We start from the raw sequence: 18,407 nt of genomic DNA, 5'->3' as shown, positions 1-18,407 counted from the left end.
GCGGGGGCCCCCCCCCCCCCCCCCCCCCAGCTAGGTGCCTGGTGCCTCCTAGGTCTGGGAGGGCACCCGGGGTCCCCCAGCACAGCTGATCACCGAGCTGGGGGTCATGGGTGGGGAGGCACACTTGGCGACAGACCCAGAAGTGGACTGGAAGTACTTCTGGCCCTGACTTCCAGGTTCACTATCGAGCATGGGGGGGGTGGGTGCGGCCTGCACTCCTGTGGGACTCTCCATCCACCACAGCATCGCAGTGTTCACGAGCCATGCCTGGTAACTCAAGGTATATAGAAAAAACATTTAAAGCTGTGTCTATGGCTGAATTGGTTATTATCCAAATCGGCATCAAATCTTCAGATTTGGATTCAGTCAAATTGAATTGGGACAGTGATCTGAATCAATGAATGGAATCACTGTCCCCAATTTGGGCCAAATCTGAATCCAAATTAATGGCCCATTTTGCACACCTCTAGTGATTAGTTGGTTGGGGTGCACAATTGCATTAGTGGTACAGAAGAACCTCTCAAACGCCTGCTAGTTTATCTTCACACATTCAAAAATAAATAGATTTAAAATATGTTCAGTGGCTTCTGTGATTGCATGAGACCGGACTCAATATCTCAGGTAGTCACTTCTTTCCTATATTTATTAGATGTTTTTGAAATATGTATTGTCTAGTTTGCTGCTGCATTATAAGAACACAATTGCCCACATTTAAAAAAAACAAGATCCTAACTTTTCCTAGAGACAAAGTAAAACATAAGGTAATCTGATTTAATATTTTAAGTCAAGGGCATAGATGGAAAGACTTCTTAATTGTTTTATAGGCTTTTGGATTTCATTAAAAATATACAATGATTTCTTACCTATTATGGTTGCAAAGAAAATCTTACAAAGCTAACATGAAGCAAATGCAATCATGTGTGACCTTATGTGCTAGACTGCCACAATTTTCAGGTGTGAGCTGCTTTATTAACTTCAGTAGAAACTTTTCAAATGATGTTAATGGTCCTTTATGTGTCAATATTGTTAACTATTGCTCATCAAAGCAGGTAAGAATGGAGAAAGGTTAATATATCATGGAAACTATTCAATTTTGAAAGGGGCCCTGTTAGAGGTTAAATGGGGAATAGCCAGGGGATGAAGAGAACATATATAGATTAATAGTCATAGATTCATAGATGCTAGGATTGGAAAGGACCTTAAAGGATCATCGAGTGTGACTCCCCTGCCACTGGCAGGAAAAAGTGCTGGGGTCATGTGACCCCAGCCAGGTGCTTGTCCAGTCTCTTCTTGAAGACCCCCAAGGTAGGGGAGAGCACCACCTCCCTTGGAAGCCCATTCCAGATTCTGGCAACCCTAACCACGAAGAAATTCTTTCTGATGTCCAACCTAAACCTACTCTCCATCAACTTGTGGCCATTGTTTTTGGTTATTCCAAGGGGTGCTCTCATAAACAGAGCATTTTCTATTCCCTGCTGCCCATCTAGCAACTTTGTATACCACCACAAGATCCTTCCTCAGCCTTCTCTTGCAGAGGCTGAAAAGGTCCAGGTCCCTCAGCCTTTCCTCATGAGGCCTTTCCTGCAGGCCTCTAACCGCATAAGTCACCCTCCTCTGGGCCTTCTCAAGGTTGTTCACATCCTTCTTGAATTGTGGCACCCAGAATTGGACACAGTAGTCTAGCTGTGACCTGACCAGTGCCGCATAAATGGAGAGCATCACCTTCATGGACCTGTTTGTGATGCACGTACTAATGTATGACAAAGCATGGTTAGCTCTGCTAATTACTTCATCACATTGATGACTCATATTCATCTTGGAGTCAACAATGACTCTGAGATCTCCTTCTGCCTCTGTGCTGCTGAGAAGGTCATCCCCCAGCCTATAGGTGTGCTGGTGATTCCCTCTCCCTCGGTGCAGCACCTTGCATTTGGCCTTGTTGAACTGCATCCTATTATTCTCTAACCTGTCCAGGTCTGCCTGGATTTGGTTTCTTCCCATCAGTGTTTACCTTGCCCCATAGTTTGGCGTCATCTGTGAATTTGAACAGAGTGTTCTCCATCCCCTCCTCCAGGTTGCTGGTGAAGATATTGAAGAGCACTGGCCCAAGGACTGAGCTTGAGGGACCCCACTGCCCACATCTTTCAAGGTCAATACCAACCCATCCACCACCACTCTCTGGGTATGACCCTTAAGGCAATTTGCCACCCACATAATTGTGTAATTGTTTATGGCACAGCCGTTCAATTTTCTTATAAGAATAGGATGGGAAACTGTGTCAAAGGCCTTCTTAAAGTCCAAGTAGATGACATCTACCTCAACACCTGCATCTAAGCTTTTAGGGACCTGGTCATAGAAAAAAACAAGGTTAGTCAGGCAGGATCTACCCACTATAAACCTGTGCTGGTTGCCCTTCAGCCTTATATTACCTGCTGGAGTCCTACAAATGTGATCCTTGATAATTTTTTCAAGGATTTTCCCAAGGATAGAGGTGAGACTAACTGGTCTAGTTACTTGGATTTTCCTTCCTCTCCTTGAAAATAGGAACCACGTTGGCCCCTTTAGCAGATTGTTTTCACTTTTAGGAACATATAACCGAGCTTAAGGAAGGAGTGAAATCTGTTCCATTTCCTGAAAGAGTATGGGTCCACCTTCAAGTGTGAGAACTATTGATATTCCCCATGATAGCTTTTGTTTTTAGAAAGCTGGACTGTCCTGTATTTTAAATCAATTCTCCTGACAGCTGTTAGAAGCACCTGTTATTTCAGAATAGAAAATATACTGGCATTGAAAAAAATGCTTTAAGGCAAGAATTATTTGCAAATAGTCCTTCTTAGTGCAGCAATCAATTGCAATGATTATTTTGCTAGGCTTATTTAGATTATTAAATCACTTATTCATGCACAAAACAAATCTTCAGTCAGTTAGCTTTGTATTCTTGATTCTGTAACAATATTTTTCATCAACACTGGCAATGTTCCCTCTAAGGAGAAGTGGTCCATGAGCACCTCACTTTGGTTTGTGAGTGCACCACTTCGGTCCCACCTCCCCCTTTCAGTACAAGCCTCCAGTAAGTGTCCAGGTGGGAGCAGGTAGGTTTGCCCACCACCCTTCTCCATGCTAACAGCTGCCCAGAGCAGCATAGTGGAGTGTTGTAGGGAAGCCATGGGCTGGACACAATCAATTGATAGAACTGAAAGGGAGGCACAGGGGCCGTCATGGGACACTTACTAAAGGTAAGCTCCTCACTCTTCACATGGGGCAGGCAGTGGCTCCTCCCCGAGGTGAGGCAAGGCAGAGCTGGGGGCTGGGGCTGGTGTGGGCTCTGTCAGCTCCAAGGAACTGCTCCACTCCCCAGCCCTGACATCATGTGCCTCCTCACTCCCTAAGGTGATGCAGGGGTGCAGAGCAGTTCCCTGGAGCTGGTGGGGCCCCCAGAGTAGTTCCCCAGAGCCAGCAGAGCCTGCACCAGCCACCAGTCCCAGCCCCTGCCCCCACCTCACCTCATGTCAGGGAGGAGCCACTGTATGAGGAGTGAGGAGCTTACCTTAGCATCTCCCACGCTAGCCCCAGTGCCTCCACTGCACTCCATGCCCAGCTTTTCTCCGGGCAGGTGCATGGCATTAAAAAGTTGGTGCGCGGCAAGATTTTTAATTGTGCGCGGCCACGCATGCATGCATGCACGCACGCAGCTTACAGGGAACCTTGAACACTAGAAACATCTACACAAGATGCTTTACTATGTAATAGACTAATTTACTGTGCAGTAAGAGTCACTGTCTACACATGCAGGCACTTACTGGGTGCATCTACACATGCATTTGATCCGGCCTAAGTAAGCACTTTCTGGCAGGCTCCTACACATGCAGGAATTGGGGAGAAGATATGCTGCTTTTTGCTCCAAGTTTCCTGCAATCCTTCAATGGGCCCCTGCCACCATCAGGGGGAGTTCTAGCCTTTAGCTGCAGCTGCCAGCACCTGCTGGCCATCCTTAAAAGCCAGTCCTATTCTCTGCTGTCTGGCCAGCCACTTCTCTGCCCAGGAGCAGCATGCCAAATGCAGAGGCAGCACGCGGCAGCTCTCTCCTTACCAACTTTGCTTCCCCCAGGCTATGGCTGCTCCAGCCCCTGCCAGTGCTCCAGGCTACTGCTGGACTCTGTGTTGGCCCTACTGTCCTGCCATGCCAACTGACAGCTGGTGCATAGCCAACTCACTCTGCCTGGCTCCCCGCTGCACAGTGACCACCTGCCTGGCTACCAACCACTGGCCTAGGGCCACTGCTGCCACTTCACAACTCCTACTGGCAAGGACACCAACAAGGGGCTTCTGGACACTACTGCCTGGGACACTGTCATCCTTCTGGGCCTCCAGCCCCACCACCCTTAGGCCTGCCAGGGCAGCCAGACTGGTGGCAGCATGTCATCCAGCACACTTGGGATGATGAGCAGTGGTTGGAGGCCTTCCACACAATCCAAGCCACCTTCTGGGACCTCATGTAGCAGCTCCAGCTCGTCCTGGAGTGGCAGGACACTGGAATGTACCCGCCCATTCCAACAGACACCCACTTTGTCCTCATCTTACTCAAGCTGACCGTGCACACCAGCCTCCGCTACATTGGCCACCTGTTTGGCCTGAGCAAAGTCACAGCCAAGTGGAACCTGGCCAGGGAACCTGGCTTGGAGGGGTGTGGGGCTTTCCAGGATGTGCTATCATACACTGTACTCCATACTCACTACTTTCACGTACTGGTGGCAGGGTTCTGTGCCCTGGGATTCCCCCAATACATCGGATCCCTGGATAGGACCCACATCCCCATCACCTACCTTCCCCATGGAGCCTGCCTCTACTACACCTGGAGGGGTTTTCACTTCTTGGTGCTCCAGGCCATCGTGAACCACAGCAGGGCTTTCACACACATGAGCACTGGCTGAAGGTAAGCAGAACTCCGGCCTGTCAAGCCTGGTGGAGAACATCCACTTTGTGCCAGGGGTACTGGACCTGCAGCTGGGTGCTGTGGTGGTCCTGTCCCTCCTCATCATGGATCCTGCCTATGCACTTCTTCCCTGGCTTAGGCAGCCTTACACCAGCCACCTGGACCCCTGCCAAGCCCACTTCAACTGCTGCCTGGACTTGACTCGCCCTAGTGAAATGTGCCTTTGGATGTCTCGAAGGCTGCTGGTGCACCCTTACCCCTGGAGATCACCGAGGATGACCTCCTCTGGGTCATCATCACAGCCTGGGTGCTGCATAAAATCTGTGAGGTCAGAAGGAGCTCTTTCTGAGGCCTGGGCAGAGGGGAACAGTATATGGAGGATGCCTGGCAGCTGGAGCACCATTTGCAATGGCAGCAGAGGCCCCCTCCCCCCAGCTACGCCTCCAAGAGAGTCATGCACCTGCCAGAGGGGGTTGGGGCACCGGGTGCTGGAGGTTCTGGCCAGCCACCTCCTCTAGCACTCCTTGTTCTAGTTTGCCTGCACCACTACCCATAGACCCGCACCCCTACCTGCCCACAACCTCAACCATGCTCACTACACATGTCTCACAAGAACAAGTTTTTATTTCCCTCACATCAACCATAGCCCCTGCATTCCCTTCCTCTCCAACAGAGTCCTCCTTCCTTTCAACAAACTGAGCCCCTCCATCACCCAACCCACCCACCAAAAATATAAAAAAAACCCTTCTTCCCCATAAAAATTATTTATAAAAATGTCCTTTGTGGACAATCCCAAGCTGGGGGGCTGTGAGCGTGGGGGTGTCTAGAAGTTGGAGCCTGGGGGAAGGTGGCTAGCACCCTGGCCTCCGGCTGTTCCCTCACAGGTCCAGACACTGCAATGAGTGTGTTGGGCGAAGAGCTCATCCAGGAGCAACAGTGGCTGGTGCTCCCCTAGTGAAGGCAACTCCTCCTCTGGAAGGCAGGGTCCAGGCCCAGCAGGGCCAGTGTATAGTCCTGGCACCACTGCAGGAAGCTCTTGCTCCATGCCTGTGTGGGACTGTGTGGCAGGGCATCTGGAGCAGGGCCTGGGCCAGGGGCTTCTGACTGTTGGAAGTGCTGCAGGACCTCCTTCCAGGCCCAGCTGTGGGCCTGCCACAGGATTAGCAGCTGCCAGGTGGCTACCGGGGCTAGGCTCAGGAGTCAGAAACTGGGCAGCATGAACACAACCACCAGGACCAGAACAGTGTCCAGCACTTGATGGTCATTGTCCGTGGCCTGACCTAGGATAGCATTCTGCTCCCACAGCAACTGGAGCTGCTCGTGCTCCAGGACCAGGAGCTTGACCCAGAACTCCTGGTCTGCCCAGCCCTACGCCTCTTTGCACTAGTTCCTTGCCTCCTCCTGCGAGTCCTATATGTCCTCCTGGGTGATGTCCTCCACCCACCAGGCCCATAAGTCCTCCAACTGGTCCCATAACTTCACCACCAGCTGCTCCAGGAGGAGGGTGCAGTCCTGGGTCCTCTTCTGGTATAGCTAGTACATCTGCAGGGCCCTGGCTGTGGGCAGTGGACCTGAGGTTGCATCCTGGCTTCCAGGGGTGGCCTCTCCCCCATGTGCAGCTCAAGGCCCTGTAGAGCCATGAGACAGAACTTGTTTGTGAGAGTTTGCAACATTTCTGAGATAAGATGCTCTGCCCTGGGGGCCTGTGCATTGCCCAGCCTCAGATCAGGGTTGAGCAAGCACAGGTGCTCAGAGATCATAGTACATCAGCCAGACAGGCCTGGGCCCAGGTGGCTGCCAACTGAATCCCCTATCCCTACACACTCCCAAGAGGCTGGTGGGCTGCTGAGTGCTGGTCACAGGCAGCCAGTTTCCCCTGCCCTGTTCCCAGGGTGGGACAGGCCAGGCTTCTGGCAGCACCAGCTGCCATGCCTCCAAAGCCTTCTCCCCACCCTCCTCCTCCAGGCCAGTTGCTTTCCTGTGCTGCTGCCCAGCCCATGACACCTGGGCTGGGGGATATGGTGTTCCCAGATGCCTGGGATGAGGAGATGCCCATGCCCCTGCCCTCCCCACAGGGGGCATCTCTGGGGAGGTGCCCTGGAGCCATCCCCCTGACACACCAGCACTGTGCCCCAAACATACCCATACTGTATGTCATGGGTGGTGCACAAGGAGTTGTTTGTGCAGGCTGAGGGGTGCCCAACCCACTACACCCTGCTGCTGCATGGTGCCCTGGATGCACCTGTGCATCTGTTACAGGACCCTGAGCTATGATGGCATGGTGGGGGGGAGGCCCGGGCTGTCCCACTACTTCCACTGCCACTTTGAGGGCTACCTGTGCCTGTGCTACATGACCCAGCCCCCTGGTGTGGAGAAAGACATTGCCTCTGGCATCATGTTCCTTGGTGTGTGAGAGCCCTGTTCTCACCTAGCTGTGGGGGATGGGCAGCTTAATAAAGTTTTGCACTGTCTCCCACCTCCCTGCATGCTGTAGGGGGGAACCCAGGGCCAGGGGAGTGTGGCTGGGCTGAGTAGGGGAAGGGACATGGGTTGGGGGCAGGGGGCAGGGACTAGGGTAGGGAAGGCCACCTTACCCCCAGTGCAGGCCTTAGCATATGGCTGGGCAAGCTCCTCTTGGACCTTACTGGCATGGCTGGTAGCTTCTCTTGGACTTGGCTGGCAGTAAAATTGTCTGACTCTGAGCAGTGTCCTCTAATGGAGAGGCATTCCATGCAGGTGCTTGGCCAGGATGCCCCACTTCCTCCCCACCCCAGGAGGAGCTGGTGCTGCTGGCAGCTGGCAGTGTCAACCATGTCTCATGGCTGGGCCTGGGGCTATGGAGCTGGTGAGGCAGGTGCTGGCCAGGGCTCTCCAAGCTGCTGGTGGATGCCGGGCAGCTGAGGAGCTGCCCTCCAATGACATTTCACTGGATGTAGCAGCTCACTTGTGCTTGGGCAGGCTGCCTGTGCTGCTAAAGATTGTATGGCTGTGGCCTGGGTCCTGGGGTGCAAGAATGGCATAAAGAATGCTGCATAAAGGGCACAGACTTGTGAGCATGGGTGGGACCAATTATTGTGGTTGGTCGTGGTGACCCACTGTGCCCATGAGGCCTTGAGCCTTTATTCAGCACTGCTTTGCTGACCGATCATGCCTGCACTCCTGCATCCAGCCTGAAAGCACCGCATGTATGTGGGTGTTGGAGTGCCTGCCCTGCTCAAACTGGCACTGCACTTCTGCCTTGCTCCACAGCACCCTGAGATCACCAGTCTTCTTCTTGGTCCATTTGGGGCCCCAGGTGGAGAGAACGGGCATGGGCATGGGCCTGGCCGAGGAGGAGGATGCAATGGGTGCTGGCCGAGCAGGACCTGCCTGCAGCACCCAGCACAGGGCCACAGCAGGTGACTGGCAGATGTGTGGCAGAGGCAATTCCTTGCAGCACCTGCAAGTGCAGGGAAGGCTGCTGGGAGTGTGCTGCACACAGGTGGAGCTGCCCCTGCTGGCCTGAAGCTGCCTGCAGGTGGACCTGGGGATGACAGGCCTGGCCAGAAGCTGCAGCAGCCTTAAGCAGCTTGCAGCACCCTGCTGGCCTAGGTGGCACTGTCGTGGCAGCTGCAGAGCAGCGCAGTGCCAAGCAGCAGTGTTGGGGTCTTGGTAGGCAGGAAGAGCTAAACTGTGGCCTGCCCTGAGAGACATTGGCCTGGAGTGCCCTCAGGCTCCCTGTCTGTGTGACCCAAGGCTCAAAATGTCTGCAGGCTTTTAAATACTGTAGACAGGGGCTGCCATAGAGGCAGCCCAGCCCTGGGGCAGGAGAGGCTCCTAGCCTGCAGCCCTGGGACTAGCCTAAGGCCACCCCGCTAGTAGCTGGGCAGACCCAGGAGCAAACCTGCTCCCAGGCCATGTCTACATATGTACAGAGATCATTCCAGTGTATTCTCTCCCCACAGCTTCATTCAGCAGCTCCAGCAACTAGGGCCAGTGCCTGCCACACCAGCTCTGGGTGCACATACCTGCCCAGGAGGCCAGCCTAGGAATGGCACCACCTGCCCTGACCAAGTCAAGCTCCTCCCTGGAGAGAGACACCACCCAGCCAGCCAGGCACCAGGCCCTGCACCCTAGGATGCTAGCAGGAGTGACATGTCATCACCACCAGCAGGGATGAACTCAGGCCACAAGGCATGCCTGGCACACTCACCTGGTAAGCTCTGTACTGGGAAGGACCTCCCATTCCCTCCCTGCCCATCCTGCTTCTGAGCCTGGCCCAGCTGAGCTCTCCCCTGGCCTCTAGGGCAGAGGCGGGCAATTATTTTGGGTAGACGGCTGCTTACCCAGTTTTGGCAGCTGTTGAGTGCTGCATGGGTAGCCCTGCCCATGACAGGTGCTCCACCCCTTGACAGGTGCCCCACCCCCTGGTCACTATCTTGGGACCAATGTCCCATGGCCAGTACTAGTAGGGCCCAAAGTGGGGCGCAGGCTAGCAGGGGTCTGTGGAGCTGGGCTGGGCTGCACCAGCAGGGAGCGGGGAGCTGGCCCAGCTCCATAGAGCCCCTGCCAGCTGGGACCTCGCACTCCTGCCACCCTGCTCTGGGCCCCACTGGCACTGGACTCAGGACACTGGTGTGGGCCCTGTGCTCCTGCTGGCTCCCCCTCTGCTCACACCCAGTGCCCTCCAGCTCCACAGAACAGGTGGGGGGCAGCACTCAGCCGTGACCCCCTGCTTTCCAGCAGGGAAGAAACTGGTGCTGAGTGTGGGGAAAAGCGGCCCCTCGCCTGCCCCATGGCCGGTGACCCCTGCTCCAGCCACTCGCAGCCCATGCGGGGCTGTCTGGAGCAGGCACAGGCAGCCCCAGGCAGGCTGTGAGCAGCTGCAGTGTGGGGCGCTGGCTATGGGGAAGGTGAGGGGCTACTTTTTCCTGTGCTCAGCACCACCTTGTAACCCAGCCCCACTGCCAGCCTGGCAGTGGGGCCAGGTTACAAGCTGGTGCTGAGCATGGGTGGGGGGGGGGAGAAAGCAGCCCCTTCCCACCCCATGCTGCAGCAACTTGCAGCCTGCCTAGGGTTACCTGTGCCTGCTCTGGACAGCCCTGTGCAGGCTGTGAGCACCTGCAATGTGGGATGCCAGCCATGGGGTGGGCAAGGGGCTGCTTTTCTTTGGGCAGGGAAGGAGCCCAGGGAAAAGCAGAGCACAGGGGGGAAAGCGGCCCCTCCCCCACCCCATGCCCAGTGCCCCACGATGCAGGTGTTCGCAGTCTGAACAGGGCTTTCCCGAGTGGGCACAGGCAGCCTCATGTGGGCTGTAAGCAGCTGCAGCGCAGGGCACTTGGCGTGGGGTGGGGAGGGGCTACTTCCCTTCCCCCCATGCTCCTTCCCTGCCCGGGGTCCCCTCACCCCCACTTACCTGGGCTTCCCATGCCGGGGCAGCCACGTGCTCTCAGCCCAGAAACCATGGCTGGGGCTTCTGACTGATGGGCGGGGCCAGGTGGGCCTGCTGTTGTGGGAGCCCGCTGGGCTTCCCCTGGGTCCTACTGCTCTTGGTTCATGTCATTTTTTATAGGAACCAAGGGCAGAGAAATATTAATTTTCTATGTTTTTTTAGGGGCCCTGCGGGCTGGATAGGTTGGTGTAATGGGCTGGATCCAGCCCACAGGCTATATTTTTCCCATCCCTGCTCTAGGGTCTCCCCCACCACAGAATGGAGGGAGGTGGAAGGCAGCACAAAACTTTGAGTGGCCAGGGTCCCCACAGCTAGGTAGCCATGGGCCTCTCAGACATGGAGAAATGCATTGATGCAACTGTTCTTCCATTGAAAGTTTCTTTTGTTTGAAGGTTTATTTTTGTGTTATATTTGTTTCTTGTTAGGTTACATTTGTGGATAGTCAATAGTCAGTATGTCCTTCTATTTTATCTTTAATGCAGACCTTATAACAATCATGCTTCTGACACATCTGGACTAGACTGTATAAATTTCTGTATAGGGATAAACTTGAATGTCACCTGAGTCAATGCAGAATGTGGCTGTAGACCTTTTTAGTAAAGCAAAACTATTGTGAGGACATTTACCATGTTACTAAAATCTCTTTACAGGTTTCCTTTTCTATATGTAGTTAAAGACAAACCCTAAATGAGGTGTGCTACCTTAGACAGATGAATTATCTCACCTTCCTTGTGGTGATTTTACAACTTACTCATAATCAAAGTTGATTTAAAAATGGAATATCTGTCTCATGGCAAATAATCATATTTCATATTCGTTGTCACCTTGAATCTAAAAAAAAATTGAAACTATCAATATTTTCATGAAATTAAAAGTAATTAAACATTTCAAAGGAGGAAGTTAAAATAGTTAATCCTGGCTTTGTTCAACACTAAATCATATCTGTCCAAGTAACCGTGATGCTTTATGGAAGTTGTAGCTTGGATGTGGTTATGATTTGTGGGAACTATGTTCAGCTTTTATATTCTATTGGAGATTATGGACTCTGTGTCTGTCAGACTGCAAACTACATTTGATTGCAAGGCTTGTTTTGCCTTCCCACTCTCATTTTATTCTTCCTTTTGAACTATTATTCTTTAGGAAGCCTGGAATACGGCTAACACTAGAGAGTCATTGACCAACAATGTATAATTCCCCCAAGTAATCATCTAGCTTCTAAAAAGGAGAACTGGTTTGATGGGGAGGGAGGTTGCTTTGACAATGAAAGCATTCAGTAGCAGTCTGTCATTGCCTGATGAGTCTGAACAGGAAATCAACTGACAAAGGGGGCTGGAAGTTTTAGAGGAGCAGGGACTGAGCCATCCATTCCTTGACCACTATCAGCAGGTCAAGTTGAGAGGGATATGCCTCAGATAGGACCTGAATGAATGAGGGGTAGCCCCTAAACACAAATAAATTCATACCCACCAAGGAATCTCATGGAATGGACTAACTAGGCATTACATTTAGTAAGTGTCCTATTTTTTTAAAGGTGTGCAATCTCATATACTCGATTCTTAAAGTAATTGCATGGCACATTTAGAAACTGTATGTAAATCCTTCCTGCATCTCTATATTTGTTTGTTTATCTCTATCAGATTTTGAGAAGTGTTCAACTGAAAACCAGAAGGCTTTTATCTTTACTAAAATTCTGGGAAAAGGTGTGTTAAAGTCTGAGAAATAAGAACTGGATCCAGGAGATAGAGTTGGACTGCGAGTTCCAGGTCTCAGAAGGGTTGCTCCAAAGAAGGTCTATATGAGGCTTGAAAATTAAGGGGCAGAGCTTGCGTTTCCAGAGGCTTAAACCATTTGTAACAAAGGGCATAACTCCTATTGAGTCTAAATTCCTACCAGGCCAGGAAAGCCAGTGCTGCAGAGCAGTCTGGAGTTTTCTTTATTTAAAAAATGCTAGTTAGATGTTGTTTTAAAAGAAAGTGTGAGTGTCATACTCTGTCAGAAGTTTCATTAACAATGGTGCTGATTTGTGATTTGGCATTGTCCTAATTACTATCTGGATGAAATTTAATTCATACTTTAAAAAAGCATTTTGAAGTTTAATTTAATTAATCCAGTACTTAACTTTAATATTTTGATCTATAAAATATCCAGAAAATATTTTTTTCTGAAAAAAATAGTACATATCAAAATTCAGACACTGTCAAAAAAGGTGCAGTACATTTATGACCTTGTGTGATTAGTGATCTCTGAATCTAATCTTAAGGTACTTTAATGGACTATAATTATCTACAGTGTATAGTTACTGCCTTTCCTGAGATTGATTTAAAATTGCCTCAGGAGGCAAGCGCTCTTTAATTATCTGATAAGAGCTAAACTTGATACTCTGACTGGAAACTTTTGGAAACACAAAAATAAATATAGTGCTGGACAAAACTTAGTGTTGGCCAGCTTCAGAAATGGAATCTGTTCTCACAGACTGACTCTGCAGTTACAGATAAAGAAGAAAGGGGGAAAAGCTTACAATTATTTTCAAGATATCAAGCACATTTAGCAAACAGTGGAAGGTGGGCTTTGAATGAGTCATGCCCTTTGCTATAGATGTTCTGAGCAGAACGCACATGCATAAGAGAAGATGCTGTGGGAAAGAAGCTTGTGTAATCCTTTTATGCTAGGCAACAGGTTATACAATGCAGAAAACAAGCTGTTTGGATAGCTGGGTTAAATAGAATTGCAGATTGTAGGAGGAGAGTATTCACAAACCTTTAATAATCCATTCTTGTGCTCAGGGGAATGCATGCTCTGTTCTCTCCTGCTAAACTGGAGTAGTTCTTTCTTTTACTGGCTAATGAGTGCTGCTTTTTCCCAACCTGAAATGCATGATAAAATCAGACCAAAATGTGATTTTCAGACTTCACCAAATCCATCATGTTTAAGCTCTTAACTCTTCCTTTACCAGAAGATCAACTGAGTGTGACAAGTTCTAGAGAGCTAAGTATTCAGTTGCTTTCAGGTGTCCTTTTAAAATTTAAATGCTGATTTTTTTTTATTTGACACATTTTAGAAGCTGCCTGTGCCCATGTAGTCCATCACTGCAATTTAAGATTCTCTGAGGATTTTTTTTTTCTGTTGGTGACTGGATTTCATCTTTCTAGGACAGGGAACAGAGCTACTTTATATTGGTTATTTGGTTATAAGCAAAGCTTGGGAATATCTGCCCTATTAATGGGGCATTAGCCTGAGGGACTGATAATTTAATTTGTTTTAAAGAACAAATCATCTTGATATCATGGAATTAGATGTCAATCTCTAATAAATGAATTATGTGAATGGATAGAAGTTAAACTGCTAGACTAAGACCTGATTGAGACATGAGTTTAGCTTATAAATCTGCCACACATGCCTTTCTAAGCTCTGAAAAGTTCCTGAGCCTGACGGTGCTTTAAGTCTCATCTCTAAAATGGATGTGATAATGCTTTCATTTCCCCAACTACTTCTGTCTTTAAAATCTTCTGGCCAAGACCTAGGTATGAATAGAATCTAACATAATGCCCATTGAAGCTATAATCTCTGTTGGGAAGCTTGACACTACCAAATTGCAAATAAATAAATACTAAAAATACAGCTGACAATGAATTAGTTTTGCAAATGGTCAAATATATGAATGACCATGGTGATTCAGACTTGTGATTCATCTAGTTCATTATCTTTTCTCTAAAAGAGGATAATAGCCAACATAACAAGGAAGGATATACTTACTACATATTTCACAGTTAAACATAGGTGTATGTCAATTTGTCATATGTATTGGGTGTTCCATACATCCAATAATAAAACTGTGTTAATGTTTCTAAAAATATAGATGGAAGACTTATAACTCAAAGGGTCCTTTATCCTATAGGAAGTGGGTCTCCTTATGCTGGACAAAGACAAATTCAGTGTTGGAAGGAAAGCTAGTAGTTTAAAGATACCAAGGCAAATGTAATCATGATGTGATTGTGTTCAGCATGAGCAGAGGACAGCCCTAAGGATGTACTCAAGGCACCAGAAGGGCTAATTTTCCAAAGATGAGGAAAAATAAAATACAAATACTGATTTAACCAGAAGAAATTGGTCAGCAAAATATGAAAGAAAATGTGGAATTCCTAAAGAAAAATTTTAGATGTGAAAAAGCCATGATTCCACATTTAAGAAAAAGGCCAACTTTGAGTAAAATCCCATCCTTATTCAGTGCAGTATGAAAAACAGAGATTAGAAATGAATAAATATAAGAAATAACATAGAACAAATGAAGGAGGTGGGTAGTAATCACTATAAAATAAAAGTTATGAAATGTAGAGAACTGAGAGGGGAAACTAAGTACATAGTGACAAACCCAGGGTGCATCTACATGTGCAATTAATTTGAAGCAATAAGATGGCTTATATTGTGCTGGAGTTTATTTCTCCTAGGCACGTGGTTTGAATGTAAGCCTGAGACCGCAGCATGTTGAGCCAGTTTGGAGAAGTCCTGGTTGACAGGAGGCCTGGGAGGGTCAGCCTCCCAGCCCAGGACTCTTCCAAACCAGCTTAACATGCTGTGGAGGGGATGGCTGGGGAATAAGGGTGGTCCAGTGCAGGGCTAGCTGGCAGGCAGCTTCTGCAATGAGAGCACCCTTGTGCCTCAGCCAGTCGAATTGGTGTCTACATATGTGTTGCTGCAGAGTAAAATGTTCCACAACAGGATAGTAGGGCTGTGCGAAGCGTTGCTCCCTGATTCAATTCAGTGGAGATTTGGCCCATTTCGGTGGCCGAATCTCTGAAGCCAAATTGAATCAAAGGACCCTTTGATCTCTCCAAATCGAATCAGAACCCTCTGAATATATTTGGAGAGATTTAGGAAGATTCGGCGATTCAGACATAGACACAACTTTCAATGTTTTTTCTACATACCTCTAGGTAGCAGGCAGCTCATGAATGCTGTCATGCTGGGGCACATGGAGCGTTCCATAGGAGCACAGGGGGCTCCCCTGTGTACTTGGCAGAAAACCCAGAAGTAGACCAGAAGCAATTCTGGTCCACTTCTGTGTCTGATGGAGAGCACACAGTAGGGAGGCACCCTAGCAACTGGTGCCTCCTGGGTCTGAAGGGACACCCGGGGTTCCCCTTGTGGCTGATCGCTGAGCCGGGGGGGGCGGGGGGCATGGGGAGCTCCCCAGCACTCTCTCCACCAGACCCAGAAGTACTTCCGGTCCACTTCCAGGTTCACTGCCGAGCATGTTGAGCCCCCCCGCCTCCGTACTCTTGTGGGATGTTCCATCTGCCCCAGCATCGCAGCATTCACAAGCCATGCTGCTACCTCGAGCTACGTAGAAAAAACTTTTAAAGCAGTGTCGGTGTCCAAATTGCTGATTCACTGAATCGGCATTGAATCTTCAGACTTGGATTCAGCCGAATCAGGGACAGTGATCCAAATCAATGAATCAAATCACTGCCCCTGATTTGGGCTGAATCCAAATTGAATAGGGCTCACTTTGCATACCCCTACAAGATAGTACTTGTATGTACAAGTACTAACCTGCTGCTGAGTTTATTAGTTTCCTGTGACCTAATAGGGTAGCACATGTAGATGCTAAGATATTTACTGTGGAGCTAATTAGGCAATTCTACAGTAAATGTCTTTTGTAGACATGTCTTAAGTTTCTTAAATATATTAGGAACAAAGTGATCTTAACAGTAGCACATGTCCATTCTTAGAGGGAGTGGCTAAAGATGTAATCATGATTCAGAAAAGGCAAAATGCTAAAATATTTCTGTATTGTATTTGGAAAGAAGCAGGAGGATGTAATTATCTTGGTAATTATAGGCAGGTTAGCATGACATCAAATCAGATGGAAATGGTGGAAAAGCTGATAACAGGATTCATTTAATTTTAAAAATGGAAGGATAAGAACATTTTTAATGCCAATCAACACAGTTTTATGGAAATAGTTCTTGTCAAACAAAAGTGATTTGATTTTTTATGAGACTACATTTGATTGATAAAAGTAACTGGATATGATATAGATATACTTTTGAAAAGCATTTAACTTTAAAGACATGACATTCTGATAAAAAACTGACAGATCTCAAAAAGTAGTTACCATTGGGGAATAATTCTTAAAGAGTGGGTGTTTCTAGTTGAGTTCTGCAGGGATTGTGAGTAGGACCAACACGTTTGAATATTTTTATCTGGAGTTGTATGTGAAATTGTTGCTGATTAAATTCTTTGGATGAAAAATGATAGATGTAGGACAGGGCGGTCAAAAAGGTTTGTCTACCCTATGTTAAAATCCCATACTAGATCCTGGTGTAAATAGGACCGAGACTCTCCTTTCCATGCTCTCTCCACCTTTATTGTCCACACAGAAGTTTGCAGCAAGGTTGCTTTTCTTCAGCTGCCTCTGTCGGATATGCTGGAGAACAATGACTCAAGAGTGGGCACTGAGGGGTGAGCAGGGAGCAGCCTTATTGAATAACTTCTGGATTTTTGGCTGTGCCACTGGGGCCTACTACCTGGTATGATATAGACAAAGCCAGATAGTGATCTGGATCACTTAATAAGCTGGAGCATTCATATAAGAGATGTTTTAATACAACAGAGCAAGGTATTACATATTGGAACAAAGAATGCAGGTTTTGCCCATGAAATACGGAGGTGTGTCATTGAACACAGTGACTGAGAAGGTTTTAGAGTAGAAAAAGAAACACAGCTCAACCAGTTCAAAGTAATCAATTGATGCAAAGCCAAGGGAATATGAGTAGGAAGATTATTTTATTTCTGTAGAACTGGTGAGACCAGTACTAGAATACTGCAAACAGTTTCAATGTTCACTTTTTAAAAGAAGGCTGAAGTATTGATGAGGTTACAGAAAAGAGCCACAAAAATGACCTAAGAATTGGGTAATGTGTTTTTCACTGAGATATGTAAAGAGCTTAGTCTGTTCAGAGAACAACATATTCTATAAACCAAAGGAGTTGCAGCCAGGAAAACTCAACAAAGACAACCTATAGGCATATCCACACAAGCAGGCATGTGTGCTTGCAGCAGCTCAAATAGAAGCTGCGCAAATTTAAGCTGGGGCTTTTTGCCTTTGCACACGTGCTTGGATATGTACTTTGTTGAGGAGCAAATTGTGCCACTTGGGGCAAAATAACCCTGCCTGGCTCCTCCTGGATCTGCAGCCAGGGGTAGATAGAGCCTGAAGCCAGCACCTGAGCAATATAAAAAGCTGCCCTATCCTGGCCCCATCAGTACAAAAAGCTGCCCTGGCAAGTAGCTTAGGGCTACTCGCTCTCAGGAGCTTCAGGGCCCCAGTCAATTGGTACCTGGGGAAGCTACCCCTTGTACCAGCTGGATTGCTGAAGCTGCCCTGAGAGTTTCCTGCACCCTTTACCCACTGCAGCAGTCTGGCAGTGGGGCTGCTGCCTGGCTGTGACCTGCTGCACACCTGTCAGACCCAGACGGGGACTGCACAGCCATCTGGGCTGCCATGTGTTCCCCCTGCCCAGCCATCTGGGCAGCTATCACCTGGAAGATGTTCTGGATATGGTGGCCTGCTTTGAACTGTCAAAACATGTCCTCCTGGCCCTATTTGGCCAAGAGGTCAGCCATCTCTAGCTGGGTCCAAGGTGCTAGCTCTGAGCAGGCAGGATTCTGCCACAGGCCTCCCTAGCAGGAATTCTGGTGTTCCCCATTGGAAAACTAAAAAATCCCTGATAAAAAAGTCGCAAAGTCACTCTGTAACATACCCCAAAATCCATGTTTCTCCACAATTAAAACAAAAGATCACTATATATCTGGAGAGAGAGTGAGAGAGAGAGCAATCAGTTGGGCAATGTTTTATTGATATATCTACAGTGTAAAAGCAACGTGGAAGCCTACCAGTGTCTCTATCATAATAATAAAGTGAACTCTAAATACATGTTTCATGAATATATGAATATATTTTTTGCCCCCACAGGGGCTACCACCCACCCTGCAAGGTCCACATGCCCCACCCCAACCCCCCAATTGCTGCCCCACCTGGTC

This window comes from Alligator sinensis, unplaced genomic scaffold (genome assembly GCF_000455745.1).
Source record: "Alligator sinensis unplaced genomic scaffold, ASM45574v1 scaffold468_1, whole genome shotgun sequence".
NCBI lineage: Eukaryota > Metazoa > Chordata > Crocodylia > Alligatoridae > Alligator > Alligator sinensis.
The sequence above is the reverse complement of the archived record's forward strand: the minus strand, read 5'-3'. Positions refer to the sequence as shown.